The 26,707-nt window shown below is 40.8% G+C and overlaps 1 protein-coding gene across 2 annotated transcripts in view; it reads right to left on the bottom strand.

The window, feature by feature from the left end:
- numbl (NUMB like endocytic adaptor protein) overlaps positions 1–26,430 on the bottom strand; it is a 64,625-nt gene extending 38,195 nt beyond the window's left edge. The window contains exon 1 of one of the 2 annotated variants that reach the window (XM_087796410.1): positions 26,233–26,430. The gene's annotated coding sequence lies outside the window, so the exon portion shown is untranslated. The remainder of the gene's footprint in view (positions 1–26,232) is intronic. The other variant, XM_087796409.1, reaches the window with a different exon arrangement.
- Positions 26,431–26,707: the final 277 nt, after the last annotated feature.

Here is a 26,707-nt window from a genome sequence, read left to right as displayed (position 1 = left end):
TTTCTTAAAGGAGTCAGTAGATCATCAAACACAGATGTTTCTTGAAGGAGTCAGTAGATCATCAAACACAGATGTTTCTTGAAGGAGTCAGTAGATCATCAAACACAGATGTTTCTTGAAGGAGTCAGTAGATCATCAAACACAGATGTTTCTTGAAGGAGTCAGTAGATCATCAAACACAGATGTTTCTTGAAGGAGTCAGTAGATCATCAAACACAGAGATGCTTCCAAAGCTTAGGAGCAACAGTCTGGAAGGATTTCTCTCCTCTGGTCCTGAAGTTCAGGAACCATCAGTAGATTCTGATCCACAGACCTCAGAGCCCGAGCTGGGGTGTAAGTCTGGATCAGATCACTGATGGAAGGTCTGACCATGAATAGATCTGAAAGTAAGAACCAGAATTTTAAAATGATCCTGAAAGAAACTGGCAGCCAGTGAAGAGTTTGAAGGAGAAATGTGAGTTCTTCTACTAGAGCGGCTCAGAATTCTGGCTGCAGAGTTCTTCCTTCTTGTTTAGACATGAAAACAAACTGTTGCATTTTCGTAAGTTTTTTCTCTAGGTGAAGGTGACCCGAAGGCCTCAAAAAAATGTGTTTGTGGTATCCCTTGTGTTGTCTCTGGGTTTAGGTGACCCGAAGGCCTGAAAACAAATGTGTTTGTGGTATCCCTTGTGTTGTCTCTAGGTCAAGGTGACCCGTAGGCCTCAAAAAAATGTGTTTGTGGTATCCCTTGTGTTGTCTCTGTGTCAAGGTAAGTAAGTAAATAATTTATATTTTTAGACCAGGGTCACAAAGCGCTTAAACAATCAAAACAATACTCAATAAACCCAAGGCCTGAAAACAAATGTGTTTGTGGTATCCCTTAAATTGTCTCTGGGTCAAGGTGACCCGAAGGCCCGAAAACAAAATGTATTTGTTGTATCCCTCAACGCAAGGGATACCACACACACATTTGTTTTTGGGGCTTCGGGTCACCCTGACCCAGAGACAACACAAGGGTTAACATTATGGATCGATTCAGAGACAAACTACTTCAACCCTCCTGAGAACAAGTTCATTCATGAAAGTCCACATCTTTCTTTTCGCCTGATTCCGTCTTTCCTTCCGTGAACCGAGGATTTTCGACGCCATCATCGGCGCGTCAGACAAACACACAAAGCTACACACAGTGTGCGAGAGTCAAGTGTAACACTCGTCTTTACCTGACCGTTCTATCGATCGGTGACGGCGATGATCAATAACACGCTTCCTCCCTGCACTCGTCCTTCTGGACAGAAGAACCTTGTTTTGTTGTGGTTTTGAACCGGACGCACACAAACACTGGGTCACATGATCGACTTTATCCCGTGGCTCCAACACCTCCGTCCTCATCAACACGCATCACGACTCCGTCACGCTCGGGCGACACGAGGATCATATGAACCCCGACTGCTGCATGGCAACCGCCTCCCATAGCAACCAGCTCCGGGGGGGCAGAAGAATGGCGAGGAAGGGGCACAGGACGGACGTTTAGGGGGGAAAGAGAAAGTGTAAAAACTAAAGTGAAGGAATAAAAACTATTTCTATCACATGTTTTTCTTGTTTTTGCTGAAGTTATTAGAAAGAACTTAAGATATAAAGTGAGCTAAATGCTTAAATCACATTGGTTTCTTCTCTTTACTCGTTTTGACATCAGTTTTTATTAAATATGTTCGTCAAAACTGATCTTTATAGTTTCATTTCAATGTTGTCCCTTTAAATATATATTATTATTTTTTATTTTTTATTTTAAAACCCCCCAAAAAATGAACTATATATATATATTTGTTTGAATTATGATGTTTTTTATGTACTAATCAATGTTAATCTTTACATAATTAAGTCTAAACGAAGGTGACCCGAAAGGCCTGAAAACAAATTTGTTTGTGGTATCCCTTGTCTTGTCTCTAGGTAAAGGTGACCTGAAGGCCTGAAAACAAATGTGTTTGTGGTATCCCTTGTCTTGTCTCTAGGTGAAGGTGACCCGAATGCCTGAAAACAAATATGTTTGTGGTATCCCTTGTGTTGTCTCTGTGTCAAGTTGACCCGAAGGGTTGACAACAAATGTGTTTGTGGTATCCCTTGTGTTGTCTCTGGGTTAAGGTAAGTAAGTAATTTATATTTATAGAGCATTTTTCTATCACATATGTTCCTCAAAACTGATCTTTATAGTTTTATTTCAATGTTGTCCCTTTAAATATATATCATTATGTAATTTTTTTTATTTACACACCAAAATAATTTTTATATAAAATAATATGTTTGAATTATGATGTTTTTTATGTACTAAACAACGTTAATCTTCACGTAATGACGTGGAAACGATTGTGTTCAAGGAAGCACATGTTTCCTGTGCAACAGCGCGCTCAGTGGACAGTAGTGGAAGTGCACCCATCCTGTCGTTAATGTGTCCATGAGTTATGATCCAGATCTGTGTCTCTGACCCCCCTGGAGTCTCACCCGGTCCGTCAAGAACTGATTCAGCTCAAGCTCCGTGTGTCAGAAAATGATGTTTGGTCACATTTCAGCAGCATCCTGTGGATGATACAGGCTCGTACATAATGGATGTTCATGTAAAGCAGACGCCGAGATCAATACAGGCTTTTAAGGGCTTTTATCTGCACTTGTGGTTCTGCTGACCTTCACTTCTCGCTCGGTTTTTAGTCAAGACAACAAAAAGATGATTTTTCTGATCACACATTGAATATTAAACAAGGTTGGGGTTTTTTTCGGTTTCATTTTCCCTTACGTGACCCGTCAGTCAATGACAACCACCATCTGTCCTGGGGGGTCACAAAGGTCAGGAGAGAGTGATTGACATTTTCTGCTTCAGAGGTTTTGTGTCTATAGAAATGTTATTGCACGTCTTCGTGCTTCTGTCGAACCTATCGAATGTTTCTAAGGTTCTTTAAGATCCACGCAGAGTCCCAACAGTTCCTTTAACTCAATGATATCATGGTCTCCATTAAAAATGTGTTTTTTGTTCAAACAAAAAATGCAAAATACATGTCACACTAAGAGTCTTCAGTCAGTTTAAAAATGATGAAGTAGAACAGTTGTTCAAAGGACAATAGTGCAGAGACGCCATCTAGTGGACTCTGAATATAATGACTCTGTTTCATGAAGCTTAATCAACACATCACTACCATCTAGTGGACTCTGAATATAATGACTCTGTTTCATGAAGCTTAATCAACACATCACTACCATCTAGTGGACTCTGAAGATAATGACTCTGTTTCATGAAGCTCCATCAACACATCAATACATCTAGTGGACTCTGAATATAATGACTCTGTTTCATGAAGCTTCATCAACACATCACTACCATCTAGTGGACTCTGAAGATAATGACTCCGTTTCATGAAGCTTCGTCGACAAATCACTACCAGCGCTTTGTGACCCTGGTCTAGAAAGGCGCTATATAAATAGAGATTATTATTATTATTATTATTATTATCTAGTGGACTCTGAAGATAATGACTCTGTTTCATGAAGCTTCATCAACACATCACTACCATCTAGTGGACTCTGAAGATAATGACACTGTTTCATGAAGCTTCATCAACACATCACTACCATCTAGTGGACTCTGAAGATAATGACACTGTTTCACGAAGCTTCATCTAACCACTACTAAATACTAGCTCGTTTTAAGTTTGCCAAATACAATATTGTCCACTCCAGTTTAGGATAAATTTGACGTTTAAACTTTTTAACTTTAACTTCTGAATAAGATACAATTTATCTCCCTACATACATACATACATATATATATATATATATATATATATATATATATTAAAATACATTGGAATCTTCTATTTTTTATAGTTTTTTTTGGGGCATCTTTGGTTCTCCACTGATAAAAAAGAATCCACGTGAAAGTGTGATATGGTGGTTTACTGTCCGCGAAAGTTTGAAATGTACGAGACCAACACTTAATCATCATCAACACTTCAAGTCAATCTGACGTAAACGTTGCAACGAAACTCGAGTGACAAACATTCTTAATACAAAACGGGCCAAAAGGAAACGTCCGCGATGTGCCGTGTGTTTGTACCACAGTACTCGGAGTTTCCGAGAAACGGCTGTTTTTTCCTAAATAGGAAGTTGTGTATTTGTCAGAGTGGAGTGAACAGCGTCGAGGTACAGACCCTCGAGCCAGCCGGGTCATCCGAGGCCAGGCAGAAGACAAGAAGACCAGTGTTCTAAAAACTTCTTACAGAATTGAACTTAAACGGAAAATTCGTGGGATTCTTCGACCCGAACCCCCCGCCCCGGAGCCGGAGGACCTCGATCGGCGTCGCACACTTGGACGAGCGTGGTGAGGACAAAAGAGATTATTTTGGAAAGTAAGAAGTGTGTGCATCGGCGCCCCCTCGCTGGCGACAGATTACAGACGCGCCACAGATGGCCAGCGCGTCTCGTCTTTTCACCGCCGCCGCCCACCAGAAGAATGGCCAGAGCTGGCCCCGCCTCCTCCGGCGCTCCCCCTTTTTCTCCTTTGTCAGCACGTGTGTCCGTCAAATGCAAGCGTGTCTGGGACAATGGCGGCGAGACAAAGAGGCCGGTTGCCCCCCCGCCCACCCCCCAACCACACACCCCACCAGGAAGCTGAATAGGGGGGGCACGTGGGCCTTGTCATCGGGGAAACAATAGTGGGGGAGTGTGGGGGGGGGGAGTGAGGGTGTGGCAGGCCATGGCGACTGGAGAGAACGAAGGGCCGCCTGGGTGACCCCCAGTCCACATTTCAAAGGTTTAGTCTCGATGACAAACGAATCCTGTCAAATGAAGACCGATCGTGCGGCTACGTTTAAGAAGATGTTGAAATCCGAAAGACACGAAGACACAAGAAGGTTGAAAGTAGTTCAAGTTGCTGGACTGTGTTGTTGTGGCGCCAAAACCCCTCAGGTGTGGACACTGGGTCGGATGTGTTTTCTGGCTAAAATTCAATCAACCCTCAAATCTCATTCAAGACGCTCGCAGGATGAGATTGATGGGGAGTTAGGTTGGATTGTCCGGTGGGGGGAACAGCCCCTCTTTTTCCTGAGGTCACTGACTACCGTAGCTGGTGTCTTTGGGAGAAAAAAAAACGATTCAATGTGTGCTTGTTGTGAAAGCAAACATACAGGGCTATTCCATGACCTTTTCCAAACGGCTTGTCTAACGCTACTGAACTCGAAGCTAACCAGTTAGTAAATACGTCGTGGGTGGGTAAGGGGGTAGGTAGGTAGGTAGGTAGGAAGGTGGGTAGGTAGGAAGGTGGGTTGGTAGGTAGGTAGGTAGGTGGGTAGGTAGGAAGGTGGGTAGGTAGGTAGGTAGGAAGGTGGGTAGGTAGGTAGGTAGGTAGGTAGGTAGGTAGGTAGGTATGTAGGTAGGTAGGTAGGTAGGAAGGTGGGTAGGTAGGAAGGTGGGTAGGTAGGAAGGTGGGTAGGTAGGTAGGTAGGTAGGTAGGTAGGTAGGTAGGTAGATAGGTAGGTAGGTAGGTAGGTAGGTAGGTAGGAAGGTAGGTGGGTAGGTTGGCGGGTAGGTGGGTAGGTAGGCAGGTAGGTAGGTGGGTGGGTGGGTAGGAAGGTAGGTAGGTAGGTAGGTAGGTAGGTAGGTAGGTAGGTAGGTAGGTAGGTAGGTAGGTAGGTAGGTAGGTAGGTAGGTAGGTAGGTAGGTAGGTAGGTAGGTAGGTAGGTAGGTAGGTAGATAGGTAGGTAGGTAGGTAGGCAGGTAGGTGGGTAGGTGGGTGGGTGGGTGGGTAGGTAGGCAGGTAGGTAGGTAGGTAGGTGGGTGGGTGGGTAGGTAGGTAGGTAGGTAGGTAGGTAGGTAGGTAGGTAGGTAGGTAGGTAGGTAGGTAGGTAGGTAGGTAGGTAGGTAGGTAGGTAGGTAGGTAGGTAGGTAGGTAGGTAGGTAGGTAGGTAGGTAGGTGGGTGGGTAGGAAGGTAGGTAGGTAGGTAGGTAGGTAGGTAGGTAGGTAGGTAGGTGGGTGGGTAGGAAGGTAGGTAGGTAGGTAGGTAGGTGGGTAGGTAGATAGATAATAAGATACTTTCACTAGGTTTCTGAAAAACTCCTACTAAAGAATGATATTCTTCCGTTTGCTTCACAGTTGTAACATCTTGCGGAAACAGACACTTCAGTTTGTGGTAAAGCAATTATTCATAATTCCTGGAGTGAGGCGTCATGATGTGATTTCCCATCATCCAGTTCTTGGCACGTTATTATCTCATTACCAGATCAACTCCAGTAAGAAAGATGCACCTCCTGAGCCTCACTCTTCGCCAGAAGATGTGTCTGGACTCACACTTGTTCCTCCGAAGACCAGAACAGCTGGGCCGAGTCCACAGGAGGACCTGCCAGAGGGACTCGGGGGAGGCTGGAGCAGATAGAGCGCAGACAGGCGTCGGCAGGATGGCCCATGGCTGCTGACGCTCTCTCTTTTTTTTTTTAAAAGGCAGCAGCTGGTTGGAGATGGGGGTCTCACCAGCTGTGGCTCCGCTGACCTCTCCCCACACTTGTCCACCTCCTCTTCCTCCCAGAACTCCCCTCCCCCAGAGTGTAGGCAAACATGGCCATCTGTCTGGAGGAGGAGAGATGATTCGGCCATAAAGGCGTGGAGAGAGTCAGCTCCAGGGACCCCCAACTAATGTGGGGGACGACACCTGAGCAGGTGAATGAATCCTGAGGTTCATTGTAACTTTACGAGGTTCACACTTTCCAGGCTTGTCGTACTCATCGACTCACTTGAAATTAAATTATTTTATTTCTGTTATAATACAAAAAAAACACTTAAATTACATTTTCCTACCACAAAAAACTAACTCTGTAGCCGAAGAAGGAACATAAGGATTTTTGCCGATCCTGTTCATTCTAACACATGCATTCCAATCCATGAAAGCCCAATTATCTAATTATTTAATTATCAAAGAAAACAAACTTAATCATTTCACGTTTCATTTCTTCCATGTAGTCGTCCTTAAATATTTCACCGTGTTCTACGCAATTTCAGTTCGTAACAAAGTTGAATCCAATATTTAACACCCTGAAATAAAACACATCTTTATTTAAAGTAAAGACACAAATATCTTAAATTATCATTATTTTCTCTCAGTTTAAAGACATGCTGAAGCTGAGACTTTTGTTCTTGGATCGAAATTACAAATATTATCATATTTCTAATATTTTTAAATGTACAAAGAATTTTTAAATGCCAGACTCTATAAATAATGTATTTGTGGTTTTGTTAATTATTCTTGTGACTCTTTTCTGGAGTGTGCGTCCTGTACTTGCTCACTTATTCAAATATGACATCACTTCCTGTCACCGGCCTCCAGCAAACACTACATTTACGAGAAACAAAAGAGTTGATTCCTAGAACTCTCTTCTGTACTGACGCTGTACTTCTATATTTAAAGAAGTTTCTTCAGTAGTGTATTCACTCAGGTACAAGAAAACCATTAGCAGTGTGAAAATATAAAAATAAAACATGTAATAAAACATTAAAATTAAGACTTAAATGAACATTCCTTGACAAAGAGATCAACAAAGTATGACTTTGGAAAGTATTGTGTTGCTCAACACCAAAATAAAACGCATGTATTATGAATTGTTTTATAGATATTTACCAGATTTCGGCACTTCATGGGCCTCTTTGAAAAGCACTCGGACGCTCCTGATTTTTTGGGATCAGATTCCTTCATACGGGAAACTTCTGCAGCAGCGAACGTAAAATAGTTTTGTCCACAGAAGTTTTTTTAATGTAGAAAAACGTTATTAATAAAAATGTGATTTAAATTTTTTTATTACTATTTAGTGTTGTTTTTTGAGAAAGTACTTCTCAAAGTATGACGTTTCTTAGGCACCTTCATACCACGGATATCTTCTGGTATATTTGTCCTTCCATTTACCTGCAGTGACGGAGAGGATGTGACGCTCAGTCAACCTCGAGACACTCAGACCAGAGCGATGCTCAAGATAAAACATGTCATTGTGTTTTGAACAGATTAATACAAATAAATACAAATTAAATGATCAATTAGATATTAGAGCCATTTCTAAACCATTTAAACCTCAGCAAAAGAAACAATGAAATCGATTAGATTTTATAGATCCTGACCATGGCTGAGGACGAGAGGATACAGGATGATTAAGTAAATTAATTTGGAATTTAGATGGAAATATTCAGGGAATTTGTTTTTGTGTTAAGATTTAACTTCTTGCCACTCGATGGCAAAAGTCAATACATCCTCCGCCGTTAAAGGTACAATTAAATCCCTGCGATGACTGAGGACGAGAGGATACAGTGACTCCAGCAGCTTTTAAAGCTGATGTTTGGACATATTTTGGTTTGAAAACAAATGAAAGCAGTTACGACTTCGTCAAGAGTCATGTGGTCTGTAAATACTACAACACCAGAGTCAAGTACTGGACAATACTACACATATATACTTGTTACTATAGTATCACTATCTATCACTATACATCACCGGAGTCAAGTACTCCACAATACTACACATATATACTTGTTACTACACTATCACATCACCAGAGTCAAGTACTGGACAATACTACGCATATATACTTGTTACTACACTATCATAACACCAGAGTCATGTACTCCACAATACTACACATATATACTTGTTACTACACTATCACAGCACCAGAGTCAAGTACTGGACAATACTATGCATATATACTTGTTACTACATTATCACAACACCACAGTCAAGTACTCCACAATACTACACATATATACTTGTTACTACACTATCACAACACCAGAGTCAAGTACTCCACAATACTATATACTTGTTACTACATTGTCACTATATATCACTATACACATGTTTGAAGAAACTTTTTTCATCCCGAGTCAGATTTTTTCGTTAAAATGTCAAGTTTGTCCCCGAAAATCTCTCAATATTCAACAAACATCGTTGTCATCGTCGGCTTCGTTTCTAGTCGTCACCGTTTTGTGCGTCTGGTGCTAACAGACGAGCAGCTCCAGGCCAGAGTTATCGACCGAAGAACTCAAGACAGAGAAAAAAGAAAAACACCAGAACAACAGCCTCCAAGAGCTTTTCTCAGGATTCTTGACACGACTGGAAACGACACGATCCATCACTCGTTGTTGTTGTTGTCGACGTCATCGACGCACAACCTGCATCTGAAACCTGATCCCTGATCGATCCGAGCACAGCGTCGTCTGAACGTCCTCGTCAGGCTGTGAGCAGGCAGAAATATTCGCTGCTTTTCACGGGATCGTTGAGAAAACTTTAGCAATTATTTCTTCAATTTAAACGTTGTTTCCCTTTTTTAAGTAAGTCAGTAACTCGTATTTGAAGTTTAAACGGTTGTGTAATCAAGTAGAACAGATTTTTAAGTATTTTTTTTTAATTATTTTACATTTAATTTATTCATTTTACATTTTATTTATTTAGTTTACATTTTATTTATTTAGTTTACTTTTTTTTTTTTGATTTACATTTAATTTATTTGATTTACGTTACATTTAAATTGTATGTATTTAGTTTATATTTATTAATTAAGTAAAATAGCTTAAATTGTTGTGTATCTGAGTAGTTTCCACCAGATTTTTAAGTATTTTTTATTTACATCTCATTTATTTATTTTAGATTTTATTTATTTAGTTTACATGTAATTTATTTAATTTACATTTAATTTAAATTGTATTTATTTTATTTACATGTATGAATTAAATAAAATAGCTTAAATTGTTGTTTATCTGAGTAGTTTCCACCAGAATTTTTATTTAATTTACATTTAATTTATTTATTTTACATTTTATTTATTTAGTTTACATGTAATTTATTTAATTTACATTTAATTTAAATTGTATTTATTTTATTTACATGTATGAATTAAATAAAATAGCTTAAATTGTTGTTTATCTGAGTAGTTTCCACCAGAATTTTTATTTAATTTACATTTCATTTATTTATTTTACATTTTATTTATTTAGTTTACATTTTATTTATTTAATTTACATTTAATTTATTTGATTTACATTTAATTTATTTAATTTACATTTATTAATTAAGTAAAATAGCTTAAATTGTTGTGTATCTGAGTAGTTTCCACCAGATTTTTCACTGAGTTGTTATAGCAAATTATAATTTTAAAAACCATTAAAATTTGAAGCACTGTTATTTTTTAAACATCTCTTTTGTTGCAATGTAGAAAAAATTGAAATTAAATGTAAAATCAATCAATTAAAATAACTAAGACAGTGTAAATAGGATGTTTTTTAAAATTCAAAAAGTCTGATTCCATTAAGATTCTGTGAAAATTCATGTTAAAATACATTTACTTTAGTGAATTTCTGTACATTGACTATTATTATTTTTTCTTTTTTTAACAATTAATATTTTTGCAAATTACATTTTAAAAACTGACTCTGAAAAGAACTTCAATTAAATAGTTTTTCAATTCAAAGTCTGATTTTAAAATAGAATTACAGCATAATCACCGAAGTAAATGTCATTTATAAAACCCTTTATGTTTCAACAACTACACCGTGTTCTATCAGATCCTTCATGTCTTGAAATATATTCTTCAAGCCATTAATCTTCATTTCTGATCGTACAAAATGTTTCTCTGACGTGAGCAGCAGAATCTCTCCGTCCTATTGGCTCAGCTCACTTCTCTCCTTCCATCCTCTCCTCCGTCTCCTCCCTTCCTTCCTCTGCTGCTCTCAGTGTGAATATTGGAAGGCGACAGATTGACGCTCTAGTCAAAGTACAAGTACACATTTCAATCACTAGATGATGAATGTGAACGTGTACTTCAGTAAATATGTAACTTACATCAGCAGATTTGTAAACTTATATGTATTTGTGTATTGAAATCTGATGATGACATAGTATCACAATACAGGCTCCAAGATACAATATATTGTGATATATAGTGATAGTGTAGTAACAAGTATATATGTGTAGTATTGTCCAGTACTTGACTCTGGTGTTGTGATAGTGTAGTAACAAGTATATATGTGTAGTATTGTCGAGTACATGACTCTGGTGTTGTGATAGTGTAGTAACAAGTATATATGTGTAGTATTGTCCAGTACTTGACTCTGGTGTTGTGATAGTGTAGTAACAAGTATATATGTGTAGTATTTTCCAGTACTTGACTCTGGTGTTGTGATAGTGTAGTAAAAAGTATATATGTGTAGTATTGTCCAGTACTTGACTCTGGTGTTGTGATAGTGTGGTAACAAGTATATATGTGTAGTATTGTCCAGTACTTGACTCTGGTGTTGTGATAGTGTAGTAACAAGTATATATGTGTAGTATTGTCCAGTACTTTACTCTGGTGTTGTGATAGTGTAGTAACAAGTATATATGTGTAGTATTGTCCAGTACTTGACTCTGGTGTTGTGATAGTGTAGTAACAAGTATATATGTGTAGTATTGTCCAGTACTTGACTCTGGTGTTGTGATAGTGTAGTAACAAGTATATATGTGTAGTATTGTATAGTACTTGACTCTGGTGTTGTGATAGTATAGTAACAAGTATATATGTGTAGTATTTTCCAGTAATTGACTCTGGTGTTGTGATAGTGTAGTAACAAGTATATATGTGTAGTATTGTCCAGTACTTGACTCTGGTGTTGTGATAGTGTGGTAACAAGTATATATGTGTAGTATTGTCCAGTACTTGACTCTGGTGTTGTGATAGTGTAGTAACAAGTATATATGTGTAGTATTTTCCAGTAATTGACTCTGGTGTTGTGATAGTGTAGTAACAAGTATATATGTGTAGTATTGTCCAGTACTTGACTCTGGTGTTGTGATAGTGTGGTAACAAGTATATATGTGTAGTATTGTCCAGTACTTGACTCTGGTGTTGTGATAGTGTAGTAACAAGTATATATGTGTAGTATTGTCCAGTACTTTACTCTGGTGTTGTGATAGTGTAGTAACAAGTATACATGTGTAGTATTGTCCAGTACTTGACTCTGGTGTTGTGATAGTGTAGTAACAAGTATATATGTGTAGTATTGTCCAGTACTTTACTCTGGTGTTGTGATAGTGTAGTAACAAGTATATATGTGTAGTATTGTCCAGTACTTGACTCTGGTGTTGTGATGGTGTAGTAACAAGTATATATGTGTAGTATTGTCCAGTACTTGACTCTGGTGTTGTTACTACACTATCACAACACCAGAGTCAAGTTCTCCACAATACTGCTCATGTACTTGTTACTACACTATCACTACATAACGACACGAGGACCAGAGGTCAACGAGGCGCAGGTAGAAAGCTCCGCAAACCTTGATGCTTCTGAGAGACGTTCTCAGGAGATCCAGGCGTGAACCCCTCAGCGGCGAGGGCAGGGTCTGGGGCTGCAGCTGAGTCGAGGGGTCACGGGGGTCGAAGTTTTCCTCTGATGCTCAGGAATGTGGCGCTGGAGCAAAAACACATTCATGTGGAGAGCGGCGGCAACAGAGAGCGTCAACACATGTGGACCCAGAGATCGCGACGCTGCCCTCGCACGGATCCAGCAGAACATCTGGTCGGGCGAGTCTGAGCCTCGTCCGGGAGTTCCTCTGTCAGAGTGTGCGGCTCAAGACAGTCCCTGAAGTACACTCCTACGATGATGGGTTACTTTAGCAACATATTGTGGTAGAATGTGGATTTAATGATATGATGTGTGACTCTATTGTATCATCATTGTGTGTTGTTGTTGTGATGTGTGACTCTATTGTATCATCAGTGTGTGTTGTTGTTGTGGTGTGTGACTCTATTGTATCATCAGTGTGTGTGTTGTTGTGATGTGTGACTCTATTGTATCATCAGTGTGTGTTGTTGTTGTGATGTGTGACTCTATTGTATCATCAGTGTGTGTGTTGTTGTGATGTGTGACTCTATTGTATCATCAGTGTGTGTGTGTTGTTGTGATGTGTGACTCTATTGTATCATCAGTGTGTGTTGTTGTTGTGATGTGTGACTCTATTGTATCATCAGTGTGTGTGTGTGTTGTTGTGATGTGTGACTCTATTGTATCATCAGTGTGTGTGTTGTTGTGATGTGTGACTCTATTGTATCATCAGTGTGTGTGTGTTGTTGTGATGTGTGACTCTATTGTATCATCAGTGTGTGTGTTGTTGTGATGTGTGACTCTATTGTATCATCAGTGTGTGTGTGTTGTTGTGATGTGTGACTCTATTGTATCATCAGTGTGTGTTGTTGTTGTGATGTGTGACTCTATTGTATCATCAGTGTGTGTGTGTTGTTGTCATGTGTGACTCTATTGTATCATCAGTGTGTGTGTGTTGTTGTGATGTGTGACTCTATTGTATCATCAGTGTGTGTGTGTTGTTGTGATGTGTGACTCTATTGTATCATCAGTGTGTGTGTGGTGTGATGTGTAACTCTATTGTATCATCAGTGTGTGTTGTTGTGATGTGTAACTCTATTGTATCATCAGTGTGTGTGTTGTTGTGATGTGTGACTCTATTGTATCATCGGTATGTGTGTTGTGTGACTCTATTGTATCATCAGTGTGTGTGTTGTTGTGATGTGTGACTCTATTGTATCATCAGTGTGTGTGTTGTTGTGATGTGTGACTCTATTTTATCATCAGTGTGTGTGTTGTTGTGATGTGTGACTCTATTGTATCATCAGTGTGTGTGTTGTTGTTATGTGTAACTCTATTGTATCATCAGTGTGTGTGTGTTGTTGTGATGTGTGACTCTATTGTATCATCAGTGTGTGTTGTTGTGATGTGTAACTCTATTGTATCATCAGTGTGTGTGTTGTTGTGATGTGTGACTCTATTGTATCATCAGTGTGTGTGTTGTTGTGATGTGTGACTCTATTTTATCATCAGTGTGTGTGTTGTTGTGATGTGTGACTCTATTGTATCATCAGTGTGTGTGTTGTTGTGATGTGTAACTCTATTGTATCATCAGTGTGTGTGTTGTTGTGATGTATGACTCTATTGTATCATCAGTGTGTGTGTTGTTGTGATGTGTGACTCTATTGTATCATCAGTGTGTGTGTTGTTGTGATGTGTGACTCTATTGTATCATCAATGTGTGTGTGTTGTTGTGACATGTGACTGTTTTATCCTCAGTGTATGTGTGATTGTTGTGATGTGTGACTCTATTGTATCATCAGTGTGTGTGTTGTTGTGATGTGTGACTCTATTGTATCATCAGTGTGTATGTGTTGTTGTGATGTGTGACTCTATTGTATCATCAGTGTGTGTGTTGTTGTGATGTGTGACTCTATTGTATCATCAGTGTGTATGTGTTGTTGTGATGTGTGACTCTATTGTATCATCAGTGTGTGTGTTGTTGTGATGTGTGACTCTATTGTATCATCAGTGTGTATGTGTTGTTGTGATGTGTGACTCTATTGTATCATCAGTGTGTGTGTTGTTGTGATGTGTGACTCTATTGTATCATCAGTGTGTGTGTTGTTGTGATGTGTGACTCTATTGTATCATCAGTGTGTGTTTGTACAAAACTCTCTTTTCATTGAAATGTCGACATTAGAAAATTATCTTAAGCTCCGCCCACTGAAAACACTTTGTTTTTCCGGAGATTAAATCTTGTTGACCATAACCACACCCACTCTGCTGTGATTGGTCAAACATGGAGGTTTGTCACGGTGCGTCATCAATCCCGAAAAGTCATTATTACGTCATAATGGACTCTCGTAACCTCTCGTTCGCCCAGATTTCAGAGCAACGTCATAAAGTAATGAGTGTAAAACATGGTCATGATGTTTCATCTCATTCTCTCCTCCATCTCTGTCCATCCTTCACTCAACATAAATCTTGTTATTTTGCACAAACGTCCGTCAGAGTCGGTCGAGCGTCTTCATCCATCACGTCCAAATCAAAAACCTCTGCTTTTCATCCATCTTTCCCGATCAGATCATTTCATTCCAGGAAACAGTGGCGAGGGCCCATAATGCACCTGCCGGGTCCGGGTCTGGAGCCCGGAGGTTCTGGCGTGAGTGTCGTCTGAGTCGGGATCTTCACGGCTGAAGAACTCCTCACACTGGGCAGCACTCGTCCTCCCGGAGAAGAACAAAGAGAGGCTTGTTGAAGCGACGGCCGGCGGCAGCGACCGACACTTCCTCTGACGGACAGAACCAGAGAGTGAGGGAGGAGGTGGATTTGGAAGAGAGCGAGAAACGAGAGGGAAATAGAGTCGAAGGAAGAAAGTGTAGAAAAGTCTCCGGGTCTAGAAACAAAATCTTTATCTTCGGGACATTTGCCCAAAGTGTTCGTCTCACAAACGACAACTTTTTATTTTCCCACAATCCCCTCTGTCGTTCAGCTCCACTCCTCCCTCCATCCTTCACTTCCAATGTCTTCTTTCATCTCATTTGTTTACATTTTTGTTTCCTGTTTCATTGAAACTGATTTTCGGCCCCGACTTATAATAAACATTAGATTTCAGAGGTGACGCTGGAGTCAAAGAAACAGGTAGAAAGAGAAAAAGAGAGAGAAAAGATCTCAACGTATTTATTTTAAGAACAAATTTCAAATAAAAGAAATGATAAGCTGATTTTCTTCGTCGGCCATCTTGCTCTTGTTTTTTTGCTCCGTCACTCTCACGTCACAGACTCGCAAAGTTGGTGTAAATAACTAATAACAAAGTTTTAACTTGAAAAAATGTTTTTTGTATGAAGAACTTGAACTATTTACCAGTTAATTCTGTATTTTCTAGTGTTTTACAACAGTTTTTATCCCTCAATGCTAGTTATACACTTGTTAGCTTGTTAGCTTCTTGCTAATTCATGTTGGCCGTTTTTTAACATTTAAAATTAAGACTTAAAAGACTGCATTGAAAAGTCGTGCATAAGATCTGATTTAAATTTAAGGACCTCATGTTCACTTAAAATGAATTAAGAATCTCTTAATCTGATTTTATATTGCAGGTTTTACTTTATAAAGATGTTGGTTTTTAATTCTCCTTTTTTTATATTTAGACAAAACAATACATAAATATTCATACTTGTGTTAGAAACAAACATTTTTCTTTTATTTATTAACTTTATTATTTAATTCAAAAAAAATATTTCATTTTAGTTGTTTTTTTATGTATTTTATTTTTTGTCTAATCATTTTTCTTAACTATTTTATGTTTTTTTAAGGGAACATTTTTAATTTATTAAGACAAAATAACAATTTTTTTAATTTATTTTTTATGTTCTTAACTTCCTTTTTTATATTATTTCATTTTATTTTTCTCAATGGAAAAAAAATGATGTGAACGTTAAAAAAAACGTTATTTTCACCTCCTTAAATAAAACATGAATGAAGTATTTTCTGAACAATATTAAAATTTAATTATTTGGACAGTTTATTAGTTAAGTCATTTTAATGGTTAAATAAAAAAACTATATTTTAAGTTTTGACATCTTTCAAAAATGAATTGTTTATTTTTTATTTATTATTAGATAGTAGTTATTTAACATAATAAACATAAACATGGAGCCAAGTTCATTATATTTTCCCAGAATTCCACAAAGCAACGACGTCAGCACTTTCTTCTCATGATGACTCAGCATTAAGTTGTTTTCTTCAGAATCCCATAATGAGCAGGACTTCCTAAAAGCTTCCTCGGACGAGCATCAAGTTTGCGTGAGCGGCGTCTCCGGAGACACAGGTTCCACGACAACGTCGACGGTTCTGACGGTTCTAACGGTTCTAACAGTTCTGACGGTTCTGACGGTTCCGTCTGCCGACAGCTGGACCACACATCTGGAGCGCAGCTGTGAGGAGATGTTTGGAGGAGGAACGTCGGACCTGGACCGTCTCACATCGCCATGGCAACCATGAGTCACAGTAAACAGTTGTGTAACGATGACATCCCGCAGATGTTGTCGTGAACGGATTATTTCTGATCACGTGACCACAGAGAGGATCCCCCCCCCCCCCCACTGAGCTGGATACAGGAAGTGACATCATTAACCACCTGTTGACCACAAACACAGCGACACAGATGTCGGAGATTATCTCACAGCCACAACACAAGACGACAACAAGCTCGCTACACAACATGTGTGTCCTGTAGGCACGTAACAACACACTCAAATATTGTCGAACACAACAATGTCTTTCAAATCATCAAAGTTATTTTATGGTTGTAGGTGGAAGCAGTGAGTACGTTCCTAAAGCTAAAGGTACCATAAAATCACGGTAATGACTGAGAACGAGAGGATACAGTGATGACTGAGGATGAGAGGATACAGTGATGACTGAGGACGAGGGGATACAGTGATGACTGAGGGCGAAGGGATACAGTGATGGCTGAGGACGAGGGGATACAGTGATGACTGAAGACGAGTGAATACAATGATGGCTGAGGACGAGAGGATACTTTGATGGCTGAGGATGAGAGGATACAGTGATGGCTGAGGATGGGAAGATACAGTGATGGCTGAGGACGAGAGGATACAGTGATGGCTGAGGACGAGAGGATACTTTGATGGCTGAGGATGAGAGGATACAGTGATGGCTGAGGATGGGAAGATACAGTGATGGCTGAGGACGAGAGGATACAGTGATGGCTGAGGACGAGAGGATACTTTGATGGCTGAGGATGGGAAGATACAGTGATGGCTGAGGACGAGAGGATACAGTGATGGCTGAAGATGAGAGGATACAGTGATGGCTGAGGAGAAGAGGATACAGTATTGACTGAGGACGAGAGGATACGGGGATGACGGAGGATGAGAGAATACAGTGTTGACTGAGGATGAGAGGATACAGTGATGATTGAGGACGAGAGGATACAGTGATGACTGAGGACGAGAGGATACAGTGATGGCTGAGAACGAGAAGATACAGTGATGACTGAGGACGAGAGGATACAGTGATGACTTAGGACGAGAGGATGCAGTGATGACTGAGGATGAGAGGATACAGTGATGACTGAGGATGAGAGGATACAGTGGTGACTGAGGATGAGAGGATACAGTGATGACTGAGGATGAGAGGATACAGTGGTGACTGAGGATGAGAGGATACAGTGGTGACTGAGGATGAGAGGATACAGTGGTGACTGAGGATGAGAGGATACAGTGATGACTTAGGACGAGAGGATGCAGTGATGACTGAGGATGGGAAGATACAGTGGTGACTGAGGATGAGAGGATACAGTGGTGACTGAGGATGAGAGGATACAGTGATGACTGAGGATGAGAGGATACAGTGGTGACTGAGGACGAGAGGATACAGTGATGACTGAGGATGAGAGGATACAGTGATGACTGAGGACGAGAGGATACAGTGATGACTGAGGATGAGAGGATACAGTGGTGACTGAGGATGAGAGGATACAGTGATGACTGAGGATGAGAGGATACAGTGGTGACTGAGGACGAGAGGATACAGTGAGTCCAGCAGCTTTTAAATCTGATGTTTGGACATATTTTGGTTTGAAAACAAATGAAACTGATGTTAAAACATGTTTTGTGGTTTAATTCGAAGAGGAAAGTCTGTGGTTGATCAACAAGAACGAACACAGAAGTTGTGTTACTGACAGAGGAACACAACCCACATGTGTCTCTTCTTGTTTGACATGTTTGAACTTCAAATGTTGCTCCTTGATCTGTGTGAGTGTGAGTCACGACACACAAGACACAACGACACAAACACACACACACACATAGACAAACACACACAGAGGCACCCACACACACAGGCACAAAAACACACACACAGAAACACACATACAGACACTCAGAGAGGCACACACACACAAACATACTCACTCACAGAATATAAACAAGTATAAACACACAGACACACAGGAGGAAACACACACATACTCACAGAATATAAACACACACACAAGTATAAACATACAGGCGCACACACACAGACACAGATTACACACAGGTACAAGCACGTGTATGTATATTATATGTATATTAAGTGTACATTTACAAACACACACACAAATACTCACTCACAGAATATAAAGAAGTATAAACACACAGACACACATGCACAAACATACATGCAAAAAACTAACTGAAGCACACACAAAGGCACAACTGCACACAAACACATACACGCTTAAACACACAAACATGCAAAAACACCCACACAAATGCATGCACACATACAAAAAGATACACAATCCACACAGATGTACACACCTAATAAAAGATACACACTCACACACAGATACAAGTACAGACACTCACACAAATATACACAAATGTACGCTCACACACATACACACACATACATATTGAGCTTCTTCATCCATCTTTCTTCTCACACATTTATAAACGAGGCTCAAACCCAGATGTGAACCATCAACCTCTGAGACAAGAGTGTCTTCGTCCACATCTGTCTCTCTGAAGGTTCTCTCTGAAGGTTCTCTCTGAAGGTTCTCTCTGACGGTTCTCTCTGAAGGTTCTCTCTGAAGGTTCTCTCTGACGGTTCTCTCTGACGGTTCTCTCTGAAGGTTCTCTCTGAAGGTTCTCTCTGAAGGTTCTCTCTGAAGGTTCTCTCTGACGGTTCTCTCTGAAGGTTCTCTCTGAAGGTTCTCTCTGACGGTTCTCTCTGAAGGTTCTCTCTGAAGGTTCTCTCTGAAGGTTCTCTCTGAAGGTTCTCTCTGACGGTTCTCTCTGACGGTTCTCTCTGAAGGTTCTCTCTGAAGGTTCTCTCTGAAGGTTCTCTCTGAAGGTTCTCTCTGAAGGTTCTCTCTGACGGTTCTCTCTGAAGGTTCTCTCTGAAGGTTCTCTCTGACGGTTCTCTCTGAAGGTTCTCTCTGAAGGTTCTCTCTGACGGTTCTCTCTGAAGGTTCTCTCTGAAGGTTCTCTCTGAAGGTTCTCTCTGACGGTTCTCTCTGAAGGTTCTCTCTGAAGGTTCTCTCTGAAGGTTCTCTCTGAAGGTTCTCTCTGAAGGTTCTCTCTGAAGGTTCTCTCTGACGGTTCTCTCTGAAGGTTCTCTCTGAAGGTTCTCTCTGAAGGTTCTCTCTGACGGTTCTCTCTGAAGGTTCTCTCTGAAGGTTCTCTCTGAAGGTTCTCTCTGAAGGTTCTCTCTGACGGTTCTCTCTGAAGGTTCTCTCTGACGGTTCTCTCTGAAGGTTCTCTCTGAAGGTTCTCTCTGAAGGTTCTCTCTGAAGGTTCTCTCTAAATGCATGGGACGTTGAGCTTCTCCTGCAGGAAGTTCATGTTCAACATTTTCCTTCTGACTCACAGGACTTTCTGGATGAAAATAGACGAGTCGTCTGAGAATAAGACGATGATTCAGATCCACCACAGAGATCCTGGACATGTTTGTTGAGATGTTGCGACACTACTACGCTCATGTGACAAACTACACATTAATAAACAAGATTTATCTTCACATCTTTTTCAGACACGTTTCATCATGAATGCAAAATTAATCTTAGAATTATTAGAAGATATTTCATTGTAACAGCTGTGTAACATTCACATAGTGTATTATATATGTATTTATTTACTACAAACTAAACATTCCAACTTTTTATTTCATAGTATTTCATTAACTTGTTGATGTATTATTGTTAAAGTTTTTTAATATGCGCACGTTGTTTTTTTTACATCTACCAGGAGCAAGACCAACATAAAAACCAACATCAACATCAATACCAATATGGATACTGATTCAATACAATTACCAGTACCAGTACCAACATCAATACCAACACCAGTACCAATATTAGTACAAAAACCAACAGTAACACCAATACCAATATCAGTACCAGTACCAGTACCAAAACTAATACTAATACCTGTACCAGTACCAACATCAACATCAATACCAGTACAAGTACCAGTACAAAAACCTGTACCAGTACCAAAACCAACGTCCTCAGCCATCACTTCAACACAGGTACTACTGGTACCTGTACTAGTACCACTACCAAAACCACTACCAATGCCAACACCAATAACAAAACCAACACCAACACCAACACCAACACCAACACCAACACCAACACCAACACCAGTACCAGTACCATTATTAGTACCAAAACCAACATCAATATCAATACCAATACCTGTAACAGTACCAGTACAAGTACCAACATCAATATCAATATCAATATCAATATCAATATCAACACAAACACCAACTTCAATCTCATGAAGTCTTTGTGTTTCACTCTCAATAAACCTTATTAAAGTGTTAAGATTACATGATATTGGAGAAGTTGTTTTTAAGTGTTTCCATAATATATATATTTCTAATTGAAATGTACATTTTCAGAAGTGAGAACATAATTGTACCCGGTGTGTACTCTTCGTCCATTTGTACTTTCTAGCCAAATGTACATCAAACAGAAGAACAAGTAACGTCGTCACACATGAATCTTCCTATATTTGCCACACCATATGTTCTTCTTCTCTGGTGAACGTCTATGTTCCAACACCAGAAGCGAGGGTCGGTCACGTGACCTTGACATCCACAGAAGTTAATTGCAAAAGGAGTCCCTGGGTATCGTCTCTCAGGCGTCGGTGTATTGCTGGAGGCGAAATGGAGGTCGTTTTTGGGGAGCGTCGGATCTTGATGAGAAAACCTGCGACCCGAGGAAAGAAGGTCTGTACTCTCGCCCCCTGTACGTCTTTTTTCATACATATCTTCCTTCATTTTCACTCAAATGTCGCGACGCAAGCGAGCGAAACCGACCCGGCGAAGTGCGAGCTACATCCGTGAAGTGTTGGTTCTTCTCGTCAGAATCTGAACCGGGTCACGGCGGCGCCTTCTTGACGGTCGGATGGTCTCTGCTGGATCAACGCTGATCGTGATCGACTCACATTCCAGTGACCGTCGCTCTCCTCGCCCACTGATCCGCGGTGGTGCCAGGAACTGATGTTTACCTCCGTGCACGACTTCAACAGTGACCCGCGCACGACGGGTCGGAACCGTGGGCTGAACTCGCCTCCAGGAATCGGATCATCCCACTCAGCGCTTCACACACGGATCTCACGGCGACTCTTCTGATGTGAAGCTCGTCCAACATGAACATGTGGAGAATAAATCAGTACTAAATAATCGTTACTGAGACCCGGACCTCGGAGGAAGTCTAACATTCAGAGAATTCGTTCAGGGGTCATAGTAGGAATTGATCGAAAATGTTTGATACCAATACTAATAACTGTTACCAATATGGATACCGCTACAGATTGTGATACCGCTAATACTACCACTACTGATACAAATTCTAATACCAATACCAGCACCAGTACCAACACCTATATAAATACCCATACCAATATCAATATCAATACCAATACGGACACCAATACTAATACAGATACAACTACCAAGCCTAATATCGATACAACACTGATACTTATGCCAGTATAAACACCTGTATAAATAGCAATACCAGTCCTAGTACTAATATCTGTATCAATACCAATATCTTTATCTCTACCAATACCAGTACCAATATTTGTTTCAATACCAATACCAATACCAGTACCAGTTCTAATAATAACACCAATATCAATATCAATACCAATATAAATACATATACCAATACTAATATCAATACAACACTGATACTAAAGCTAGTATCAAAACCAGTATAAATAGAAATACCACTAATAGTACCAATACCAATATCTGTATCAATACCTTTATCTAAATCTATACAGAAAGCAGTTCTAATACCAACACCAATATCAATATCTGTGTCAATACCAGTACCAGTACCAATATCTGAATCAATACGAATGTCTATCTATATCAATATCAATATGAATAATAGTACCAATATGAATAACAGTACCAATATGAATAACAGTACTAGTACAAATATTCAATAACTATTTTCTCGGTGAAAGAAACAAAACAAATCATTTACAGTGTAAAACAAATGCTTAAAAAGGTAAAAGATAAAAGTAACAGATCAACGATGTTCACTGTCTTTGTCATTATATGTTATTATAGAAACATCTAAACATCATAAAGTTTTAATCACACAATAATATTGAAACCTGTTTTTTTTTTTTACTCAATACTATGGACTCATTTCATACAAACCACAAAATAAGATAAGTTTGATATCAGGCCCTGGATAAAACCACCATAGTCTGAATCTCCCAAAATAAGAAACTTCGACTTCCAAGAGATTTTCACCGCACATCTAACCTGGTAATATTAGTTTCTATCAACAACATATCCATTCGTGTAAAAGAAGACTGTGTCTGTGGAGCTGGTTCTAAACTTGATCTGGTTCTGACAGAAGCTTCCGTGGACCGTGTTGGTTCGAGGCGGCAGGTGAGGTCGATGGTTCACCCTCTGAGTGAGGATTCCATCAGACACTACCATCCATCACCGGACCTCTGTGAACACAAACCCTTCATGACTAGCATCGTCTGACTGACCGGCTAACTCTTATCTTTTACTAACGCTAACTAATCCGACACTACACGCTGATGTTTATTTATAAACAGAAGAGCTTCGTCACTAACCAATAGCTAACCAATCAAACTTCTTCACTAACCAGAAGACTGCTATTGCTAAAGCTAACTATAGCTATAATTATTCAGTATCCATGTGTAACCCACATCTCTCTCGTTAACCAGTTAGCATCTGCTTCTAACCAACTCTCAGTTCCAATTCACTAAGTTAACATCGGTGGGAGTAGGCTGCGACGCAGCACACCAGCTTAACCAACCTGGCGTGGGGGACACAGTTTAAACATCTAGTCGACCCCATTAGACCACGTTAACAGTTAGTCCACAGTGTTAACCAGCAGACCACGATTGCTAACCAACTCACAGGAAACTTAAATAAATCATTGATAAAGAAACCTTTAACCAACAGACACGTTCTACTAGTGGCGCGTCCCGGTTGTCTTTGGTACTCTGAGGTCGAGTAATACTTCCTTGAGTGTAGTTAGTAAAAAGCTCCAGTATTTTTTCTTTTTCTTAACCAACAAACCTCTGTTACCTAGTATTCTTTTCAACCAAGTGATCAATATTTCTAACTAACCCACACTGACCGAAGGAATCATCCACACCAGCCGACTAATGCTAACAGCTAACACAACTATAACTGACACGCAATTCAACATGTATTAACCACATGTATCTAAGTGTTGGTGACCAGCTAACTATAATAACTAACCTATGAAGCAGCAAACGACTAAAAACTAGCAGCAGACCATCAAGGCAAGGCAGTACTACAAAAGGTGGTTTGAAACTGCAGTGAGAACAGTTGCCGACTGTCTTGGGTCGTTGTCCCGAGTTCATCCATTATGGAAATGAATGCAAGCGCTGGTCTTGAGTACCTCAAGTCTGAGTCACATTCCGATGAGTTATACCGAATTAAACTGTTAATTTCCTGCCATTTCGGACCCTTGAAACTTTGCTTCTACCACCTTTGACCTGCTGACCCCACCCCAGCATTCACCGGACCAACACCTTTGGACCTCGATCACACCCCTGTGGACCAGCTGACCTCTCGGCCTGACTCATGGACCTGCAGCACGGGACCTCGACGGGGACTCTGGATGGAAGTGGACTTGCTTTTTTTGTTGGCCCCGGAACCAGCCACCCTTGACGAAATAGGAGACAACACCCTCACTTGCTGCCGGACAGCTCCCCGATTGGCCAACTGGTTGACCTTTGACCCCCCTCAGATAGAAAGACCCCTCCCCCTGGAGTGTGTGCGCTACAACAAAAGACAGCCGTGTACTAATGCAGCAATCAGAGCTGTGGTGGACGGAAACGGTCTGAGGGGAAATGAAAAGTGTGTGTGTGTGTGTGTGTGTGTGTGTGTGTGTGGGGGGGTGTGTGTGTGTGTGTGTGTGTAGCTGAAAGTGTGATTACGCTCGGCTCGTCATCGTCGACTTCCAGGCGGGACAAGGAGAAGAGAAAATGCTTTCGTGAAAATCTTGGAATATGATCTTCAGCTCCTTGTTGATTATATTTAAAACTCTGCAGCTTCAATTCTGAGCTGCTCTAGTAGAAGAACTCACATTTCTCTGATCCTTAAAACTCTGCATTAGTGTCTTTCAGGATCATATTCAAATTCTGGTTCTTACTTTCAGATCTTTTCATGGTCAGACCTTCCATCAGTGATCTGATCCAGAGTTACAACCCAGCTCGGGCTCTGAGGTCTGTGGATCAGAATCTACTGATGGTTCCTGAACTTCAGGACCAGAGGAAAGAAATCCTTCCAGACTGTTGCTCCACCATCTCTGTGTTTGATGATCTACTGACTCCTTCAAGAAACATCTGTGTTTGATGATCTACTGACTCCTTCAAGAAACATCTGTGTTTGATGATCTACTGACTCCTTCAAGAAACATCTGTGTTTGATGATCTACTGACTCCTTCAAGAAACATCTGAAGACACTTTTATTTGAGCTTTTCCTTGATTCTCTGAGACTCTTGTGTTTGTTTGTTTGTCTTACGTTGTCTTGTTAATGAACTTCTTGACCCTGGTCTTGAAAGGCGCTTTAAAAACGACCTTTACTCACTCACTCACAAAAACCTGCACCATCGAGGCCCTATGAGGACCGGTTCGGAGACCCCTGCAGCACTCGGTTCTGGCACAGGTGGTCTCCAAAAGAATTGTCTAAAGGGTCTGATGTGTTCGTATTGTTAAGGTCACACCAACAACCCAAGCTGGTCTGCAAGTCCACTATCAAGTTCACCTCCAGTTTACCCTGCAGCCTGAAGTCAGATTCCTCCTTTGCTCAAAAGCCACAATCCGAGGACCCATCAAAGAACCCCCCACCTTGACTGTCTTCCTTCCAGCACATCCTGGAAGGCATGTCCAGTAGCGGTCTACGCAGGAGGTCCGGGGATCGGCGGTGGACCTAAGCACCTCCATGTGACCGAGGGAAGCGGCGGGTCAGGGTAGACCACCCCCTCACAGCTTTACTGCCCCGTCTGAGGAATGCAATGTCACGGACCAGATGGAGATCCAGACAATAGGGGTGCGTGCGTGGCTCGGCCTCTATAGGAAGGGCATGTGCCGGCTCAGGAAGTGGTCCAGGACCAGATCAGGAAGTTTAAAACCAGGAGGAAGAATTGAAGTATGTTCCTGGAGAGCCAGGTTCGTCAGAAACACTCATTTGGACCAACTTATCATGTGGTCTTCTTGTTGAATCCCTACCATGACCACATCAGTGACCCCAGAGGAAGAAGGAACCGTTTCTAAGAGTCTTCCTGACCCCAAGGATGTTGCACTTGTCACCAGATCCATCCTGAAGGAATGAAGGGATGAACTCACCCAAGAGAAGGTCTGGTCTCCACGACTCTGCTCCGTAGATCCAGGACCGAGGAGGAGAAAAAATCGCTCAAAATAAGGAGGAAAAATCATTCAGATGGAAAGATTCTCGGTATCCTGTTGGTGCGGTCGTGGGTCGGAGTCCCGGGAGCCGCGCAGGACATGAAGTCCCGCAGAAGAAAGCCAAAGAAAGAAGGATTTCACGGGAGATGTCGCAGGAATCTGACGCTCTCTAGTATCTCGGATGCTCCGGTTGTTGACTGAGTCCTCGCTGGGCTTCTTCCTGCGGCTCCACCCGCAGACCCAGCCTTCCCAGCATTCCCAGACCTCCCATTGGCGCACGCGGCCGGACATGCAAATCCACGCTTCCCATTGATGTTTTCCACGGCAGGGAAAAAAAGAGAAGAAAAGATCGTGTCGCTCAACGGCGCCCTCTGCCGGTGGATAAGAGGACAACATGGGGATTGCGCGTTAAGTT

This window comes from Callionymus lyra, chromosome 7, assembly GCF_982586985.1.
Source record: "Callionymus lyra chromosome 7, fCalLyr1.hap1.1, whole genome shotgun sequence".
Taxonomy (NCBI): Eukaryota; Metazoa; Chordata; class Actinopteri; order Syngnathiformes; family Callionymidae; genus Callionymus; species Callionymus lyra.
Note: the sequence above shows the minus strand (reverse complement) of the source record. Positions and strands in the feature narration are given on the sequence as shown.